The 18,741-nt window shown below is 33.0% G+C and overlaps 1 long non-coding RNA gene across 1 annotated transcript in view; it reads left to right on the forward strand.

The window, feature by feature from the left end:
- Positions 1-18,741, forward strand: part of LOC141502384 (uncharacterized) — a 178,214-nt gene that overhangs the window by 23,130 nt on the left and 136,343 nt on the right. The window contains exon 2 of the long non-coding RNA XR_012472507.1: positions 12,455-12,563. This is a non-coding gene — a long non-coding RNA (uncharacterized LOC141502384). The remainder of the gene's footprint in view (positions 1-12,454; positions 12,564-18,741) is intronic.

Below are 18,741 nucleotides of genomic sequence, written 5' to 3' on the forward strand. Positions count from 1 at the left end.
ATGTATATTCCTTCTATCCCTATTAAATTTCCTTCTTAAGTCTATCATATCTAGGCTTTCTAACAATCTATTTGCTTCCTTAACTTCTTTCTTGTTTATTTTATGATTAGATTTATCTAAATCTGAGAGTGAGATGTTGAGGTCTCCCAGTAGTAGAGTTTTGCTGTCTATGTCTTCCTGTAGTTCTTTCAGCTTCTCCTCTAAGAATTTGGATGCTAGCCTAGTGGGTGCATACACATTCAGTATTGAAACCACTTTATTGTCTATGGTATTTTTTAGGAGGATATAATTTCCTTCCTTATCTCTTTTAATGCTATCTATTTTTTCAGCTGCTTTGTCTGAGATAAGGATTGCAACCCCTGATTTTTTCACCTCAGCTGAAGCAAAATATATTTTGATCCTATTTTTTACCTTTATTCTATATGTATCTCTCTGCTTCCAATGAGTTTCTTGTAAGCAACATATTGGTGGATTCTGGTTTTTAATCCACTCTGCTATTTTCTTATGTTTTAAGGGAGAGTTCATCCATTCACATTTAAAGTTATAATTACTAACTCTTTATTGCCCTCCATGCTATCTTCCCTCTGTTTGTATCCCCCCCTTTTCCCCCTTTATCAGTATTCCCCAGTATTTTGTTTCTGAATACCACTACCTTCAGTGTGTTTGCCCTCCTATAGCCAACACCTCCCCTTTCTTTCCTCTTTCCCCTTTTCCCCTTTTCCTTTCCCTTCCTTCTGTTAGTTCCCCTTTTTCTACCCCTCCATGTCTCCATCCTCCCCTCCTCTTAATACTTGAAAGATACAATTTTTTTAAGTTAACTGAGTATGTGTGTGTGTGTATGTGTGTGTGTAAGTCAACTTTAAGCCAAGTCTGATGAGAGAAAGATTCAGGTGTTTCTCATCTCCTCCCTTCTTCCCCTCTATTACCACAGATCTTTTGTACCTCTTAATGTAATGAGATTTACACCCATTCAATACCCTCCCTCCTTCTGTCTCCTTCCTGTCCTCCCTTTTAAGGAGGAAGTGTTTTAAAATCATTCTATCTGAGTCATAGAAAATCCTGAGTATCCATCACTTCTGGCTAAGTATATTCTAAGAGAGTTATAATTCTTGAGAGTTATTAGAGTCTTTCTCCCAAGTAGGGATATAGCCAGTTTCATCCCATTGGGTAGCAGTCTCTATAAGTCATGAGTGTCCATCATTTCTGGCTAAGTATATTCTCTCTGATAGAGTTAGAGTTCTTAAGAATTATGAGATTCTTTTTCCCATGCTGGGATATAGCCAGCTTCATCTTATTGGATTGCAGTTTTTTCTTTTTTTTCTTTATACCCCCCCTTTTTATTTTGCCTTTTCATTTGTCTCTTGAACCTCCTGTTTGATGTCTGAGTTTTCTATTTAGCTCTGTTTTTTTCATCTGGAATTGTTGGAAGTCTTCCAACTTTTCCCCTAAAAGAGAAGGCTCAGCTTTGCCAGATAAATATCTCATTCCAGGCCCTTCAATCCCTTAATGTTGATGCAGCCAGTTCCTATGTAATCCTTACTGTGGCTCCTTGGTATCTAAATTGTTTCTTTCTGGCTGCTTGTAGGATTTTCTCTTTTATCTGACAGTTATTTGGCCATAACATTCCTTGATATTTTCATTTTAGGATCTCTTTCTGGACTGGAGGGGAACCATGTATTCTTTCAATAACTATTTTGCCCTCTGCACTTTTCCATCACTAAATCCTGTAATATTAAGTCTAGGCTTTTTTTCTCTTTAATGTTTCAGGAGACCTATAATTCTCAGGTTGTCCCTCCTTGATCCATTCTCAAGGTCAGTGGTTTTGCTGATGAGGTATTTTACATTTTCTTTTATTTTTTCTATTTTTTGGTTTTGTTTTAACAGGCTCTTGCTGTCTCATGAAGTCATTAGTTTCCAAAAACTCCATTCTTTTTTTTAGAGAAGAGTTTTCTTCATTTACCTTTTGCAACTCCTTTTCCAACTGGTCAATTCTATTTTTGAAAGAGCTATCCATTTGACCAATTGAGGTTTTCAGAGAATTATCTTCTTTTTGCATTGAGGATCTGAGTGAATTATTCTCATTTTGCATTTGTCCAATTGAGGATATGAGAGAATTATTCTCATTTTGCATTTGTCCAGCTGTATTTTCCAGTGATTTGTTTTCTCACTGCAAGTTGCTAATCTTCTCTTGGGTTTCTTTTCCCAAATTTTCTAATTGATTTTTAAACTCCTTATTTCTTCAAGGAAGTTTTTCTGTACTGGAGACCAGATTATATTCTCTTCAGAGGTTCTAGGTCTGTCTGAGTTAGGGTCTTTTCCTTCCAAGAATTTTTTCTGTGGACCTTCCCTACCATTGGCCATTCTTCAGTTTACTAAGACCTTGAGTTGGGGAAGGGCTGGTTCACAGAGGTTTGGTGTTGAGATCCCTACAGGCTTTACTCATTGATTGTAATATTTCCAGCTGGCTAGTAGGGGAGTTCTAGAAGATTTGCTCACTGAGTGAAGTATATCCAGCTGACCAATAGGGGGTGGTAGAGGTTTTGTTCACTGAGTGTAATTTCTCCAGCTGGCCAGTAGGGGGTGCTGGTTGCTTTCTCTGGAGTGTCTGTGACCTTGGTTGGGGCCCTCTCCCTTGGCCTGGAGGGAGTAATTGAAGCTGTTAAATACTTTCCTCTTTGATCAATAGTAGGCTATAGCCTGGGGGGAGGTGATCACTCTCCCTATTGTCAGCTGAAATGGTTCTGCTTGGCCTTAGGTGGGGCAGAGGTAGTCTGTGTTTGTTTTGGGAAGAGGTTTCAGCTTAAATGCAGGTGAGGACTGAGTTCCTCCTGACCAGAGGAGCCCAGGGATGAGTCTGCAGCTCTCTAGCACCCAAACTCTCCTGCTAGCCCAGCAGGCAAGCTCCCGAGGGTCAGCATCAACATCAATACCTCAGCTCCCTAGTTGACCAAGTCCCCCTGGTCGACCAGGCTCTAGCCCTGCAGCTGATAAAGCCAGTATGGTTCTTGGGCTCTCAGGCTCCTGTTCTTTCTCCTGGCTTTTCTTTCTGGGTTTTGTATTGGATTTCTGTTAAGAGGTTTGTTTCATATTATATATATGGGGTAAGATCAGGAGATTTTAGAACTGTGTCTGTCTTCTCTCCATCATCTTTGCTGGAAGTCCAAATTTGACAATTTGTACAAGCCCTTAATAATTAAACTTAGTGAGCATGTAGGGAAAGATCTTGGAATACCAATTATACAAAATCTGATTAAAACTAAACTCAAGTAAAGCAAGGATGAAGTCTTGTGGAAATCATAAGGAATGGTTTTGTTTTCCTTCAGATATGTACCTTATATGAAGAACAAGATTTTAAAAAAAACTGTTTCAGTACATCTGTTTTATGTTTAAGTAGAATATGAGTAGTCCCCCTCTTTAATTACTTTGTTGCATATAGTTTTATATATATATATATATATATATATATATATATATATATATATATATATAATATATGATATATAGATCTTACATGTCTCTTCACTTTTGTAGTAGGTAACTGGAAGTTACCTCTACAGAGCTAGCTAATGACAGAGCAGATAGAGTACTGGCCTTGGAGTCACAAAAACTTGAGTTCAAATCCAGACTTAGACACTTATAAATTTTATGACCCTGGAGAAGTCATTTAACTTTAATTTGCTCAACTGTAAAATGGGAATAATAGCAGTTACCTAACAGGGTAATCATGATAATTGAGTTCATACAAAAATATAATGTAAAATTTATGTTTTACATATTTTATATATAAATATTCATTTATACCTTATATATTCATTTTATTTTATATTCTTACTTTTTTTTAGATTTTTCAAGGCAATGGGGTTAAGTGGCTTGCTCAAGGTGACACAGCTAGGTAATTATTAAGTGTCTGAGACTGGATTTGAACTCAGGTACTTCTGACTCCAAGGCCAGTGGTCTATCCACTGTGCCACCTAGCCACACCTAGTCTTATATTTTCAAATAAATGTTTTCTATATAAATAAATGTATACATTATATTTTAAATTTATATATCATATTTTATAAAAATTGCTTAGCCAGACACATAGTAGGATCTATATAAATGCTTATTCACTTACCCCTCCACATAGATGAATATTATCTATATTTTGTATCATAACTAGAGTGGTATATTAATGAATGACAGTTACATAGTGAGTGGATAGAGTGGTTGTTCTGAGATCAGGAAGACCTTCCTCCAATAATGACTCTGCTAAGTCACTCTAAGCTTCAGTTTATTCATCTGTAAAATGAGAAAAGCAATACCTAATTCACCTGACGGTGTTAATGCAAAGCTTAAATGATGAAATATATATATATATATATATACATATGTGTGTGTGTGTGTGTACAATGCTTTGTAAATTTTTATGTACATCAATTATTACTATTATTGTTATTATAACCTAATAGTATATAATTCTCCTTGAAAACAAAGACAATCATTTCTGTTTTTCTGAATCTCTAACATCTAGAACAGTGTCTTGCAAATAGTGTAACAATAAATCTTAATTATATATCTACATGTGTGATGCATCAACATATATATGTATAAATATATTAAGTGCAGAATGATGGAAAGAGGGTTGAATTAAGCCCACTCCAGAGTTTTTTTAATATATATATATATATATGTATATATATATACTTCAATTATTGGTTGCAAATATTGTTGCAAATGTTCTTTAATACCTTTGTGCTATTCAAACATTAAATTCAAGATTCGGCTTCAGGTAATTGCAATTTTTGATATTGGGGGGAAGATTGAATGAAAAAAATGATAATTCCAAAATTATTCCTTGATAGTGAGTCAGCTATTTAATAGTTTCTCAGTATGTTAAGAAAGGTAATATATCTGCCAAGAAGTAAGTGCTACATACTTTGAAAAATCTGACTTCATTGAATAATTCTTACCAGTTTTAAAAATTCTATTTTAATGATAGATGAAAAATAATGTGTTGAAATTTTTGCAAAATTTCAAATTATTTTGCCTCATTGATGTTATAATCTTTTTCAAAAGGTCAAATTTAGAGATTTTTATTAATGCAGAACTAAAGCATTATGAGTTTGTTGGAGGGTTGGTTGATTGGTTGTGGTCCTAAAATGACATCACTATGTTGGAGTTTAGTGTGTCCAACTGTAGCTGAGCAGAACAATAATAAACTTGGAAGACTCTATCACAGTTCAGCTGTCACAAATAGAGCATATAAAAAAACTATGAGTAGGTTTCTTGTAAAAGTTATAGATTTTGTACCTTAATAAAGACTATCAGCATTTTAAAAGTTCAATGATTTCTGAGTTTGATATGGTCAAAGATGTCTAACTCCTCTGTTGTGTATTTGGATAGATTCATGAATTCACCTCTGTTGAATGTCCCTAATGTAGATACAGGTTACAATTCATGCTGCTTTTTTATGCTGTGCAATTCATATTCATGCTTTTTAAAAGTATTTATTTATTTGATTGTATATTTTTGGAAGCAATTGGGTTAAATGACTTACCAGGGCCATACAGCCAGTGAGTGTCTGAAGCTAAATATGAACTCAGGTCCTCCTGACTCCAGGGTTGGGATTCTATCTATTGAACTATTTATCTGCCCCTACTACATTACTTATAAATGCCCTTACCTTCTCCAACATCAAGCACATAAGCCTTCACACACACACACACACACACACACACACACACACACACACACACAAACACAAACACCCATCTACCTTTGCTTCAAATCTTCCTATTTCCCTTCATCAACTTCTAAGATGCTAAGGCTCTAAATGTCATCTACCACAACTCTCTTCCCCTCATATCCCATATTCAGTCAGTTGTTGACCTGTTGTTTTTTACTCTAACAGGATTTCTCATTTCTATTCATTTTGTCAGCATTTCCAGTCTACATTCTCACTAGCTTTGACTAATGTACCAATTGCCTAATTGGTTTCTCTCTCTCCAGTCCCTTCTTTCTTTAAACCAGACTTTGCACGGCTGCCAAAATATTGTCCTTAAGGCCTGAGTCTGATCATGCTCCTTCTTTACAAATAAGAACAAAAACAAAACTTTCAGTAGCTACTTAATGCCTCTATAATAAAATGCAGCATAGTATATAAAACATTGCATAAACTAATCCTGCCCTGTTTTCCAGTCATATTTCACTTTCATCTTTCTCACACGCTATTTTAGACATTTAATTTTTATTCAAAATTTTTGTCAAATATTCCATTTCCAACTTTGTAATGACATTATTCATAACTTGGTCCTCATTGATTATGACCCCCATGACTAGATTACACTCCTTTCTCATGTCTTTCAAAATCCTATCTTCTTGTGAAATTCAGCTCTGTTGCTTCCTCTTTTATGCAATCCCCCCCCCAATTCCTCCTATTGGTTTTATCTATCTCCTTAAACAGTCTTGGAACAACACTCATTCTTTGCTCCATTCATTCACTACCTTGTCATTAAGTTATTTTTCAATCATATCCAACTCTTTTTGATCCCATTTGGGGTTTTCTTGGCAAAGATATTTTAATGGTTTGCCATTTCTTAATCTAGCTCATTGTATAAATGAGGAAACAGAGGCAAAGAGGGATATATGACTTAACCAGAATTTCACAGGTAGGAAGTTTCTGAGGCTGGATTTAAACTCAAGAGGAGTATTCTTCATGCCTTCAGGTCCAGACTCTGTCCATTGTATAATCTAACTGTCCATTCACTACTTTATATTATGCTTATTTCATATGTTATATGATAGATTTGTACATGCTTCTCCTCAGAGAAGAATTATGTTCTTTGAAGGTAGACACTTTTTGTTTCTGTCTTTGTATAAAAAGATATCTTGCATTGTCATAGAGTCTAAAAATGCCTCCTTCTCCTAGGGTATGGCTCAGCTCTGGGTTTGTGCAGGTATAGGATTCAATCTTGGACACATTTTTCTGTAAATAGTCTTCTCTAAAGGAGAAAACTCCTACTGCCAGCCCTGAGGGAGTCAGGAACTCCTGAACTCACAAGTAAGTTACTCCTAAAAAGTTTGTCTCTCATTAAGTACAGTGGGAAAAAGCACTTAATTTAAAGTCAGATGAACTCATACACTTTAAAGTTTCTAGGCAAGCAATTTACCCTACTTCCTTTACCCAGAAAACCTAGCTCTTGGGAATCGAATTTGGGCAAGGCAAGAAGTCTCTTTTACCTCCTTGTAAGTCTAAGAATGAGATTTCCATGTTACACATGGAGAAAAAGGTGAAAGAGTATAAGAGCAGCAGCTATCTCTTCTTTTAAATTCTGCTAATGAGGAGCCTTTCGGCTCAGTGGCCAATCATCTGTTCTGGAGACCAAAGGATCACTGAGCTCAAAGTGCCCAGTCCTTCAGCATTGAGCATGTGTCTCTGGGAGTGGCCTGGAACACTCACTGGAAGCTAGATCCAGTGTGCTTTAGTTATTATATGTATATAGAAAATACTTAGCAGCATGTCTCCCATGAACTGGGTCTTTGTTAGATTGAGTGGGATTGAAACAAAGATATTTTACAAAATCATATAATTTTAGACTTGGAAGGGATCTCACAAGTCCTCTAATTCAAATTATGCTGAATAGGAATCCCCCCTGTAGTATCTCTGGTCAGAAAGTGATCACTAAGTTTCTACTTGAAAATATCAAATGACAAGGAACCCACTACTTAGCAATCAATTTTACTTTTCAACAGTGTTTGCATTTAACCAGTATGAATCAGAGGTGGGATTTTTGAACTCATATTTTGCTTGTTCTCTTCTTCTTCATCTTCTTTCTTTCTTTCTTTCTTTCTTTCTTTCTTTCTTTCTTTCTTTCTTTCTTTCTTTCTTTTCTTTCTTTCTTTCTTTCTTTCTTTCTTTCTTTCTTTCTTTCTTTCTTTTCCTCCTCCTCCTCCTTCTCCTTCTTTCTTCTTTCTTCTTCTTCCTTTCTTCAATTTTGCCTCCCCCCTTTCCTCCTTCTCTACTTCTTCCACTTCATATTCAATAGAAATACTCATGCTATAATCTGTTAAGTTATTTGCCAAACTATGTGCAGATGGATAAAATAGCTATTTTTTTCCTAATACAATGGAAGTATGGGGACATAGGTTTCTCTTCTGTAGACTCATTGAAAACATCTGAGAAAGAGCAACAGTAATAGACTAGATTAAGATATGTTATCAATTTATTCTTGCTTTTGATTTTATTCACTGAGGTCCATATTTTTGGTTCTGTGAAGTTTGAAAGTTAAACATATTCAGTATGGGGGCACCTATTAAACTATTGTTCTTAAATTTTTGTGGATCTGTTTTTATGTCCAGGAATTTAGAGGTGACAAGTTGTTTATAATACTGTTTTAATTCCAATATAGTTTATTTATTGAATTCTCAAGGATATTTGGTGTTTATATTTGTAGACTGATGATTTGTTATCTCTTCCCTTTTTGGAAAAATTCTGGAATCTATTTCCTAGTCTTGATCCAGATTTAAACAAATATCAGATATGAGGAAAATGATGATGATAATGATGATGTTTTTATTCTTCTCATCTAATAATTGATAAATTTCAAATAAAGCCAGATCTACAATTTATGCTATTCTTGTTATTTTATGTTTAATATTCAATGGAGTAGTGTGTAGAAGGACAAATTATTTCTTTGGGGGATAATGATAATTTTTTTTTTACTCACAAGTATAAATCTGCTTCATGGTAGCTCCCACACACTGGCAAAAGTTTTTTCCTCTAGAGCAAAACAAAACAAGTCAAATTAATACCTCTTCTTCATGGCAACCATTCAAATACTTGAAAATGGGTATCACAAATGCAGTATTTTCTTCAGATTAAGTATTCCCTGTTCTGTCAGCTAATGCCTCTGTCTATGAGATCCATTCTTTTCACCTTCTATCTTTCTAAAAGTGATAATACACAGCTGAATTGCAGATGTACTCTTAATTTTTCTAGATTAGCAATAAGCTAAATATTTTCTTATTGTCTTTTTAAATAGGGTTAACATTATCTCTTTCATTAATCATTGTTTCTCATTTTCAGTACCTAAACTATCTCAATTTCTATTATTTGTCTTTAATAATCTCTACTATTTGCATATGCCATATTTGGAGCATATTCTATTTTCCATAAGCCCATTATGCATCTTTGTTACTTGCTATTGTTTTTAAATAATAATTCTTCCCACAATTTTTACCTTGGTTGTTGTTTTCTAAAATTCAATGGACACTTTTTTTATCAATAAGTTTAATTTTGATGTTAGTCACTTTCCAACCAACTTTTCCAACCAAGAGCCCCACATAATACCTTCCCATAATAAATTGTTAAGCAAAATAGCTTAATAGAGTAATTTTAATGATAGGGCTGCCAATTTCTCCCTTGTAACTTGCTAGATATGTTTTAACCAATAAGAAAAATGTGTATTTTACTATTAATACTTTACAATGAGCATTGTCATTGTATTTGATCTGAATTTTTTGATCCATTAGTGTTATTTTCACCTATATTATTGTAGTCATTATGTTTATCTTTCTTTTCAAAGATTCTGAATGAAACTTGCATATACTATTTTGGTTCTGTATGTATTTTTCACTTGTTGGACAAATAATCTATTTTAAGTTTTTTCTAAATAGCATTGCTAAAATGTTTTGGAATATATATATATACATATATATATATATATATATATATATATATATATATGTATATATGTCTTTACTTTTTTTATTGGTCTCCTTGGAAATTTTGGCTAGTAATGAGATTGCTGAATCAAAAGTATGGAAGACTCAGTAATATTCTGATCTAATTCCAGAATATAGGACCAATTTACAAATCTTTCCATGGCACCAGCCCAAACCATTTTTGCCAATTTTATGAGTGTAAAGTGTTACTTTAGAGTTATTTTGATTTATATTTTTCTAATTATTGATTTTGATACTAATTTACATAGTTAATAACTTCATTTAAATAAGCAACAATAACCAGAATTCCTGCATAATACTATTATGAGTCAAGAAGGAAATAAAGAGATTGAATTTTCCATGAATACAAAAAATGCAAAAATATATGAGAGATGACCTCCCAAGTTGCACCTATAGAATCTATATAAATAAAACTAGAAACAATGTTTAATAACATAAAGAAGATCTAAATAATTAGAGCATATTTGCAGGGGCATTGATTTAGAATTAAAAGAGACCTCAGAGTTCCTCTAGTAGACATCATATGAGATGTTTAGTTCATATTTGTATATATAAATAAATGAAGATTCCACATGGTATAGTAGATAGAAGGTCACATCTAGATTCAGAGAAATGTGGGTTCAAGTCATGCCTTTGACACATTTTAACTGTGACACTTGTTATGATTGTGAACAGGTCATAATCTCTTTGTGACTCAGCAAACTCTCTATGACTATGAATTACACAACTGTCGATCTAAATTGGCTGAGGGACATTCTATACCAGGATTTCCTTACAGGATGAAATCATAGGTCTAGAACACTCTATAATAGTTAACATTTCTATGCCACATTTATATATCCACTTAAGGAATTTTTAAAATAATGTTAAAATTTGAATGTCATATTCTCTTCCTCCCTATATATCACCTTAAGTTTTGCAAAATGCTTATATATGTGTGTGTGTATGCATAATATACATATTATATGTAATCTCATTTAATTTTTACAATCCTGTGATAAGTTCTATTATTATCCTAAAACATTATGCATATATATGTATAAATCAATAGATGTCTGTGTTGTTTCAGTTTTGCTAATAAGTAGCTATATGACTTTAAAATAGTTTAGCTATGAGTTAATATATTCATCTATGTATACATATATACATATATGTGTACATGTATATGGGTGTGTACATCAAACCTGATAAGTTTATTGAGTGATTGATGTGCAAGCTATATTGTCTTTTATTTTCATATACAATTCCATAAGAGGAAGAAGTCTGGTGTAGAGCCACTCAGGAAAGCAGGAAGACCAGGGTTCAAGTCATACATACTGACTATACGATAATGGCCAAGACATTTAATTTATCAAGTTTCCCAGATAACTCTAAAAGCTAAAAATTATACAACTGTTGTCAATTCTCATTAGAAGTATTCAGGAGTTTGTCAGGAGTTTGCCTGCACCAATTAAATCACAGTTACTCCCTCCTTGCCTTCCAACACTCTCCCCCATCACCCTTTCACTCCCCTTCCCCTACCCAAATGTTGTTCTATGATTCTATTTGCATAAAGAAAATGAGAGAACACAACAGCCTGCAGAGACTTTAGAGATCAGTTCATTTAACCCCCTCTTTTCTCATATGAAGATATAGAAATATTAAGTAATTAATTCCTTATACAAAAAGTTTTCTGATTCATATTACCATGTTTTTTCCAATTCATTAATATGCCTCCTATATCAACATTTACAAATTCCTTATGTTTTATGTTATATTTAATTTTAAATTGCTTATCCTCAGAGAAGTCATATTAAAATACAAATTTGAAAAAATAAGTAATTTCTTGTGTTTTGTCTTAGATCACAAGAAATGAATATCTGTGATTTTGTAAATGTTAAAATTTATTCTTGAAATTTAGGAAAAATAGTGATATATTTAGGGAAAAATTAAGTGAAAATATTTCAATTGTCTCCTTTAGGTTGAATATAGATTTTTTTAAATTTGGAAGCATTTTCTAACTCTTTCCCCTTTTTTCATGGGAGAAATGGTGTCTCATATTCAAAATGTGTATCCAAGTTCAAGAAGAGTTATATTTTGAACTAAGGAATTTGGGTTCAAATATCAGTACCATTATATGATCTTGCCTTAAGTCATTAAACCTTGCTGGGACTCAGTTTCCTAACTTGTCAAAAACAAGATTACACTAGATTATCACCTTCATTATGATTCTATGATTAAGTGACCTATTGTAAACTCGCAGACAGTGTAACAATATCCTTAGCCTGAGGGTGAAGCACTGACAACTTTGCAGATTTTTCTTTCCTGGCTCCAACTACAATCATAGTTTGTATAAGTATTTCCTCTTAGAATTATACTGATAGACAATGTTAGACTTAACATGACACTGACATGTACAGAAACTATGCTTTTAAGAAGAAAACAAAAGAAAGTTTTTTAACTTTACCACAAGAATCATATCTGTGGAAAAACTCCTGGCTGCCTTTTTTTTTTTCTAGATTGCAGCTGCTGACAGCAGGCACAACAGAGCTATCATTTCTTGCATTTGGCTCATGTAAATGGTGATAAACAGCCTGACCATATGTTTATTTTAAAGATTCATTCATTGAAGATGAGTGTTCTTGACTTGTATGTACATGCTAGTAAAGGAAAGCTGCAGATGTAAAGATCAACTCTTAATTTCATGCCAAACAATTAATATAACTGTGTGATGCTCTGTTCTTCACAGGTGCAAGGGCGTTTGAACTCTTTGAAGACAGTGTGTAGCTAATAGCCCATATATAATTCAGAAGAAGATTTCTTCAATGGAAGCCCCCCAGGGAATAAATGGACAGTCAGTAAGTAAACAGAATGTCAGGCCTAAGGAAAGAGCTACTGCTTTAAAAATTGTAATTACTATTTTTGTTGTAACCTGAGTGTCTGGAAACTCCTTAAAAGCTCTAGACCAATTTTTAATGATTTGAGGTTATGAATTATTACAGTATTCTATTTCAGAGACCTGAACTAATTTTAGTCATTACTTAAAGGTATCAGCACATGAAAAGTAGAATAACAAAACCATTCTTATACTTTAGCTTAGCACTGAAATGTTCAATAAAGAGAATATTTTAGTTTTATCAGAATGCATAGTATCATTTTTATGGTTGGTATATATTGTTATCTTAAAGAGTATAGATAGATAACTCATGGAACAATAGTCCCAGGCTGAGATGTTTGTTATGTGAACATAGACTTTGAAATCTAGTTCTGAGTTTGCTGTGTGAATTCTACAATCCATTTTGAAGAATTCTTAAATGGAACTTAAATTAAGAAGATCTATGTGTAATGTGGCTGTATGTGAGTGTGTATGTGTGTGTGTGTGTGTGTGTGTGTGTGTGTGTGTGTGTGTGAGAGAGAGAGAGAGAGAGAGAGAGAGAGAGAGAGAGAGAGAGAGAGGAAAATAAAGGAAAGAGAGAGAGCAGATAGGAAAGGCTCAGAAATTTGTTTTCCAATGGACAAGAAATATAAAGTATGTTTTAGAAATATTTGTTTTGCCATTAAAAAATCTTACTAGTGAATGTTCCTACTTAAAAGGTATGAATCTTAAGTTGCATTAAATGTTTCTCTTTTAAATGAATAGTAAATAAATGAAAGTAGATTATATTCATTTATAGCAATTTGGTGTTTTCTTTAGTGCTGCTTTATGATTTAACTAGTAATGTTTCTTGCTGTAACATATAAGATTTTTCCTTTGAAATCTGCTTCTCAGACATGATGCACTGGGAGCTGTTGTCCTGCAGCTCTATTTTGTTCATACTGGAGTTATTACAAACTTGTGGGAGTGATCTTTCTTAATGCTGTTTGGTTCCTGTAAACTCATGTTTTACAAGACATAATGGTGTGATACAATAAGTAACAACTACTAATGTGTGAGAATTTTAATAACAAATGTCCAGGAGCTACCAAAGTAGGTTTGCAACCATATCTTAAGTGATTACAAATGTATTTTATGGATTTCTTAACTCATTTTGTGAGGCAATTCACACTAAGCACTTAAGAGATTGTTCTGTAGACTACAGTTATTACCCCATACAGTGTAATATCCTTGCTGTATTTAATTTGTTGGGTGTTGGCTTTTCTTTTTTTCATAAAACTATGAATTGAAATAAGAAGAGAAGTATTGGTACTATCTCTTATTATGATGTTATTCACAGATCATTTTATTTATACTTATATTTTTCTGCCACAACTTTAACTGTTAACTTTAACTAAAATTAACACATTCATAGAATGATAGATTCACAATTCTTATATTATAACTTTTTTATTTTTTAAATGAGGAAACAGGTCCACAGAATTTAAATAACTATCCAAGGTCCCACTGACAGAGTGGAAGATAAAAGATTAAAGCAGATCTTTTGACTCCAGATTCAGAAATCATTAATGGTTTTAAATAATTTCAGCTTGAAATATATTGATAAATAATTGTTTCCAAATCATTCTGCTTGAATGTGTATATATTATTCCTATAAAAGTTTAATATAAAAATTAAATAATTGAAGCTAGAATTATACAGCGATTAATATAAAGGAAGAAAGGGTTACATACAAAAATGAAGACCGAAGAATCAGAAAGACAAAAGATCAGCAAGGGAAGAACATGAACAGCATTTCATGGGCGTTCCCTAGACATTCAAGTTTTATTTTTTCATTTTATTTTATTTTTATTCTCTTTATTTTCTTATTTTTCCAATTACAAAAGATGTTTTTCAACCTTTATCCATTTGCAAGATTTTGAATTCCACAGTTTCTACCACCCTCCTTTCCCTCCCCCTCCCCAGGGCAGCAAGTAATTTGATACAGGTAAATATATATTTACAATTGTGTACAACATTTTCCATATTAGGCATATTGTAAAAGAACTAAGCAGGGGGTGGGGGGGTGAAGATCATGAGATAGAAAGAAACATCATAAAAGAAGTTTGAAAAGAGGACCTAATATGCTTTGCTCTGCATTAAGACTCCATAGTTTTTTCTCTGGGTGTGGATGGTTTTGTCCATAGCAAGTCTCTCAGGATTGTTGTTGATCACTGAACTGCTGAGAGGAATTGCATCTTCATAGTTGATTATTTTACAAATTGCTCTCCAGAATGGTTAACTCAGTTCACAACTCCTCCAATAGTGCATTGGTATCCCAATTTTCCCAGATCCTCTCCAATATTGATCATTTTCCATTTTTTTTTCTTATTTTAGTCAAGTACCACAGAGTTGTTTTAATCTGCAGTTCAATGATCATTAATGATTTGGAGCATTTATTCACAAGACTATAAATAGCTTTCATTTCTTCATCTAAAAATTACTTTTTAACCACTTATTAATTGAGGAATGATTTCTATTCTTATAAATTCAACTCAATTCTTTATAGATTTTTGAAATGAGACCTTCATTAGAAATGCTAGCAGTGAAAATTGTTTCCCAGCTTTCAGCATTCCTTCTATTCTTTGTTGCATTGGTTTTATATGTGCAAACACTTTTTCTTTCCCTTAATCCTGTCTTCCCCTATTTTTACTTATCTTTCTCTTTTCTTCTTACCTCTTCTAATCAATGTTCTGCTTCTAACTGCTGCCTGCATCACCATGTCTTTTCCTGTAGGGCAGAATAAATTTCTAAACCCAATTGGAAATGTATATCATTCTTTTTGTGCCAAATCTACAATCTCCTTACTTTCCTTCTACTATAATAGAAAGTGCTTCTTCACATGGTGCTTATTATCCTCTAATGTCTCTACCTTCTTCTACCAGTATAATCCTTTTTTTAAGTCTTAATTGTTTTATGCCTGTCTTGTATTCATACCCTCTATTAAAGTATACTCCTTTCAACTATCCTGATAGAAGTACAAGTCTCAAGAGTCACAGACATCATAATCAATGAAACCATACTCTCTACCTGACCTCCAGCTACCTCAATAAAAACACAACTCTCATGAGCTAAACTAAATTATCACATCATGATCAATTTATACTCACACCCTTTATGTCTAATTATATTGCTTTCAAAGGTTCTAAGAGAAATATAATTCTCAAAAGTTTCAGGAATAGTCTTCCCACTGCTCAAAAAAATTTAAATGACTCTATTAAGTCTAAGATCAAACACAAACTACTTTTTTTTTAGTTTTTTGCAAGGCAAATGGGGTTAAGTAGCTTGCCCAAGGCCACACAGCTAGGTAATTATTAAGTGTCTGAGACCAGATTTGAACCCAGGTACTCCTGACTACTATCTACTGCACCACCTAGCCACCCCAAACACAAACTACTTTGTAGGGCATTTAAAGCACTTATCAAATAAGTTCCAAACTGTCTTTCTAGATTTGTTACATATTTCTTCCCCTTACATTCTCTACAATCAGAAGAGAATCAAAGGCGAGAGGAATCACCACTGTCTAACATGACATCTAGCACAAAATAAATAGTTAACAAATACTCTGCTAGATTGATTAGTTTATCTACTGATTGATTCTGATATAGACAAAAGGCAGAAGTAAAGTCATCCTCCATTTTGATTTTAAAATAAGTACCTCAAAAAAATTATTAAGCTAAAAAAAATATGACAGTAAGGTTCTAATTTTCCAAGGGTCAGTGTTAAGGCCTTAGGGTCTTTGTCTGATCAAAGAAATATTGCTTTGCCCATGAGTTCTCTAAACCATAGAAAGACAAACCACCTAAAGAATGAGTGAGAAAAGGGGCAACTCATGTTTCTTCTAGCAAATCTATTATAAATAGTCTTCCATTTGAGTTACTCTTCTCAGTTGAGAAGAGAATACCGATACTCTTCTTCAACAACCTAATGAGGATCGTTGTATTTGCCACCTAAAGGATACTTTGCTTTAATTTTAAACAGAATAGACCAAAGAACAGGTACTAATGTCAAGATTAGGAAGACATTCACTGTATCCAAGAACCCGAAATATAATATAAATTAGGAATAACTAAATTTTGTTAAAAATTCAATATATTATCAATATTTGACTGTGAAACATGCAGAAAACAATCCAACCTCTGCCCTTAATTTTAAAGTACATTTATTTAATTTGAAACAAATATCTCAAAAAAAGACATTACAAATAAAACCAAAGCAACCAAGATTAGAAGGAATGCAGAAAACTGGGAAATAATTTTTACAGCTAGTGCTTCTGATAAAGGACTATACATTTCTAAATTATATAAGGAACTGAGTCAAATTTATAAAAATTCAAATCAGTCCCAAATTGATAAATGGTCAAAGGATATGAATAGGCAGTTTTTAGATGAAGAAATTAAAGCAATCTATAGTCATATGAAAAACTGCTCTAAATTATTACCAATCTGAGTTATGCAAATTAATGTAACTGAAGTATCTGAAATACCACCTCCCTATCAGAGTGGCTAAAATGACAAAAAAACGGGGAAACAATCAATATTGTAGAAGATATAGGAAAAGTGGGATATGAATCCACTGCTGACAAAATTGTAAAGTGAGCCATCCATTCTGGAGAGCAATTTGGAACCATACCAAAGGAAACTAAAACTATACATACCATTTGATCCAGCAATACCACTACTAGATTTGTATCCCATAGAAATCATAAAAAGACCTGTATCCCATAGAAATCATAAAATAGCTTTTTTTGGAGTGAAAAATAATTGGAAATTGAGGAAATGTTCATTAATTGGGGAATGGCTGAACAAATTGTGGTATCTGAATGTGATGGAGTACTATAATTCTGTAAAAAAATCATGTGCAGATAAATTTCAGAAAAGCCTGAAAAGACTTGCATGAATTAATACTGAGTAACTTGAGTAGAACCAGGAAATATTAACAGCAACATTGTGTAATGATCAACTGTAATGGACATAGCTTCTCTGAGTAGTTCAGTGATCAAGGACAATTCTGATGGAAAATGTCATCCATTTAAAGAGGGAAAAAAAAACTGTGGAGTAGTCTGAATACAGAACAAATTACACTATTTCCACTTCTTAAAACTTCTTTTACACATTTTTCTTTCTCATTTTTTTCCTTTAGTTCTGATTCTCCTTTTCAAAACATGACTAATACAGAAATATGTTAAACATGATTATACATGTATAATCTTTATTGGATTACATGCTTTGATGGAGAGGGAAAAAAAGGAAAGAAGGCAGGTAGGTAGAAAAATAAAAGATAAAAATAACATTTTTTAAAAAGGCATTGATGAGCTCTAATAAACCATCAGCAAGGTTAAATTAGTAAAAAAAGACCTGATCATAAAATAATATAATTAAATCTGGAAGTGCCTTCAGAGGTCATCTAGTTCAAGTTTTTAAAAAAGATGAAGAATGTGAGACTAAGAGAGCTAAAGTAGTTTGCTCAACATAGTAAATGACAGAAACAAATTTGAACTGAAAGCTTCCAACTCCATTGAAGTTATTCCACTGAATCACACCACACTGTTTAGTGAAGTGTCACAGTGTACACAACATTTCACAGAAAGTTGGGGAAATGACTTATATCAGGAAATGAAGGCTCCCAAGAAATGTTTATAAACAGACAAGGCCTAAATGACACACTGCTAACTGATTAAACATTTTAGAAATAATATAGTATAGATCTTTTTGGTAATTAGTCTACATTTTAGTATTCTAATTGTGCTTTCCTAAATACCTCCTAAGTCATGAAAGAATTTTTAAATGCTATCAGCAGCTTTTGTGGAAATGTTACTTTTTTGCCAGAAACTCATTCTATTAAATATAATATAAATCCTATACTTAGAAATTCTCAAAATAAAATTATTTTAATCAAAATTAAAGTCTTTAAAGCAATAGATTTTCTTACTAAAAAGATTCACCTCCCCATAGCAGAAGTCATTAGGTGGATTTATGCAATAGTTCTGTGTTTGCTGAGTGTAAAATAATGGAAAAGGAACTAGCCTAGAAATTAGAAGAGTTGAGTTCTAGTATCTGCTTAACCTGACATATTAACAAGTAAAAATAACTAGAAATTTCAACATATGATTGCATGTTTAT

This window comes from Macrotis lagotis, chromosome X, assembly GCF_037893015.1.
Source record: "Macrotis lagotis isolate mMagLag1 chromosome X, bilby.v1.9.chrom.fasta, whole genome shotgun sequence".
NCBI lineage: Eukaryota > Metazoa > Chordata > Mammalia > Peramelemorphia > Peramelidae > Macrotis > Macrotis lagotis.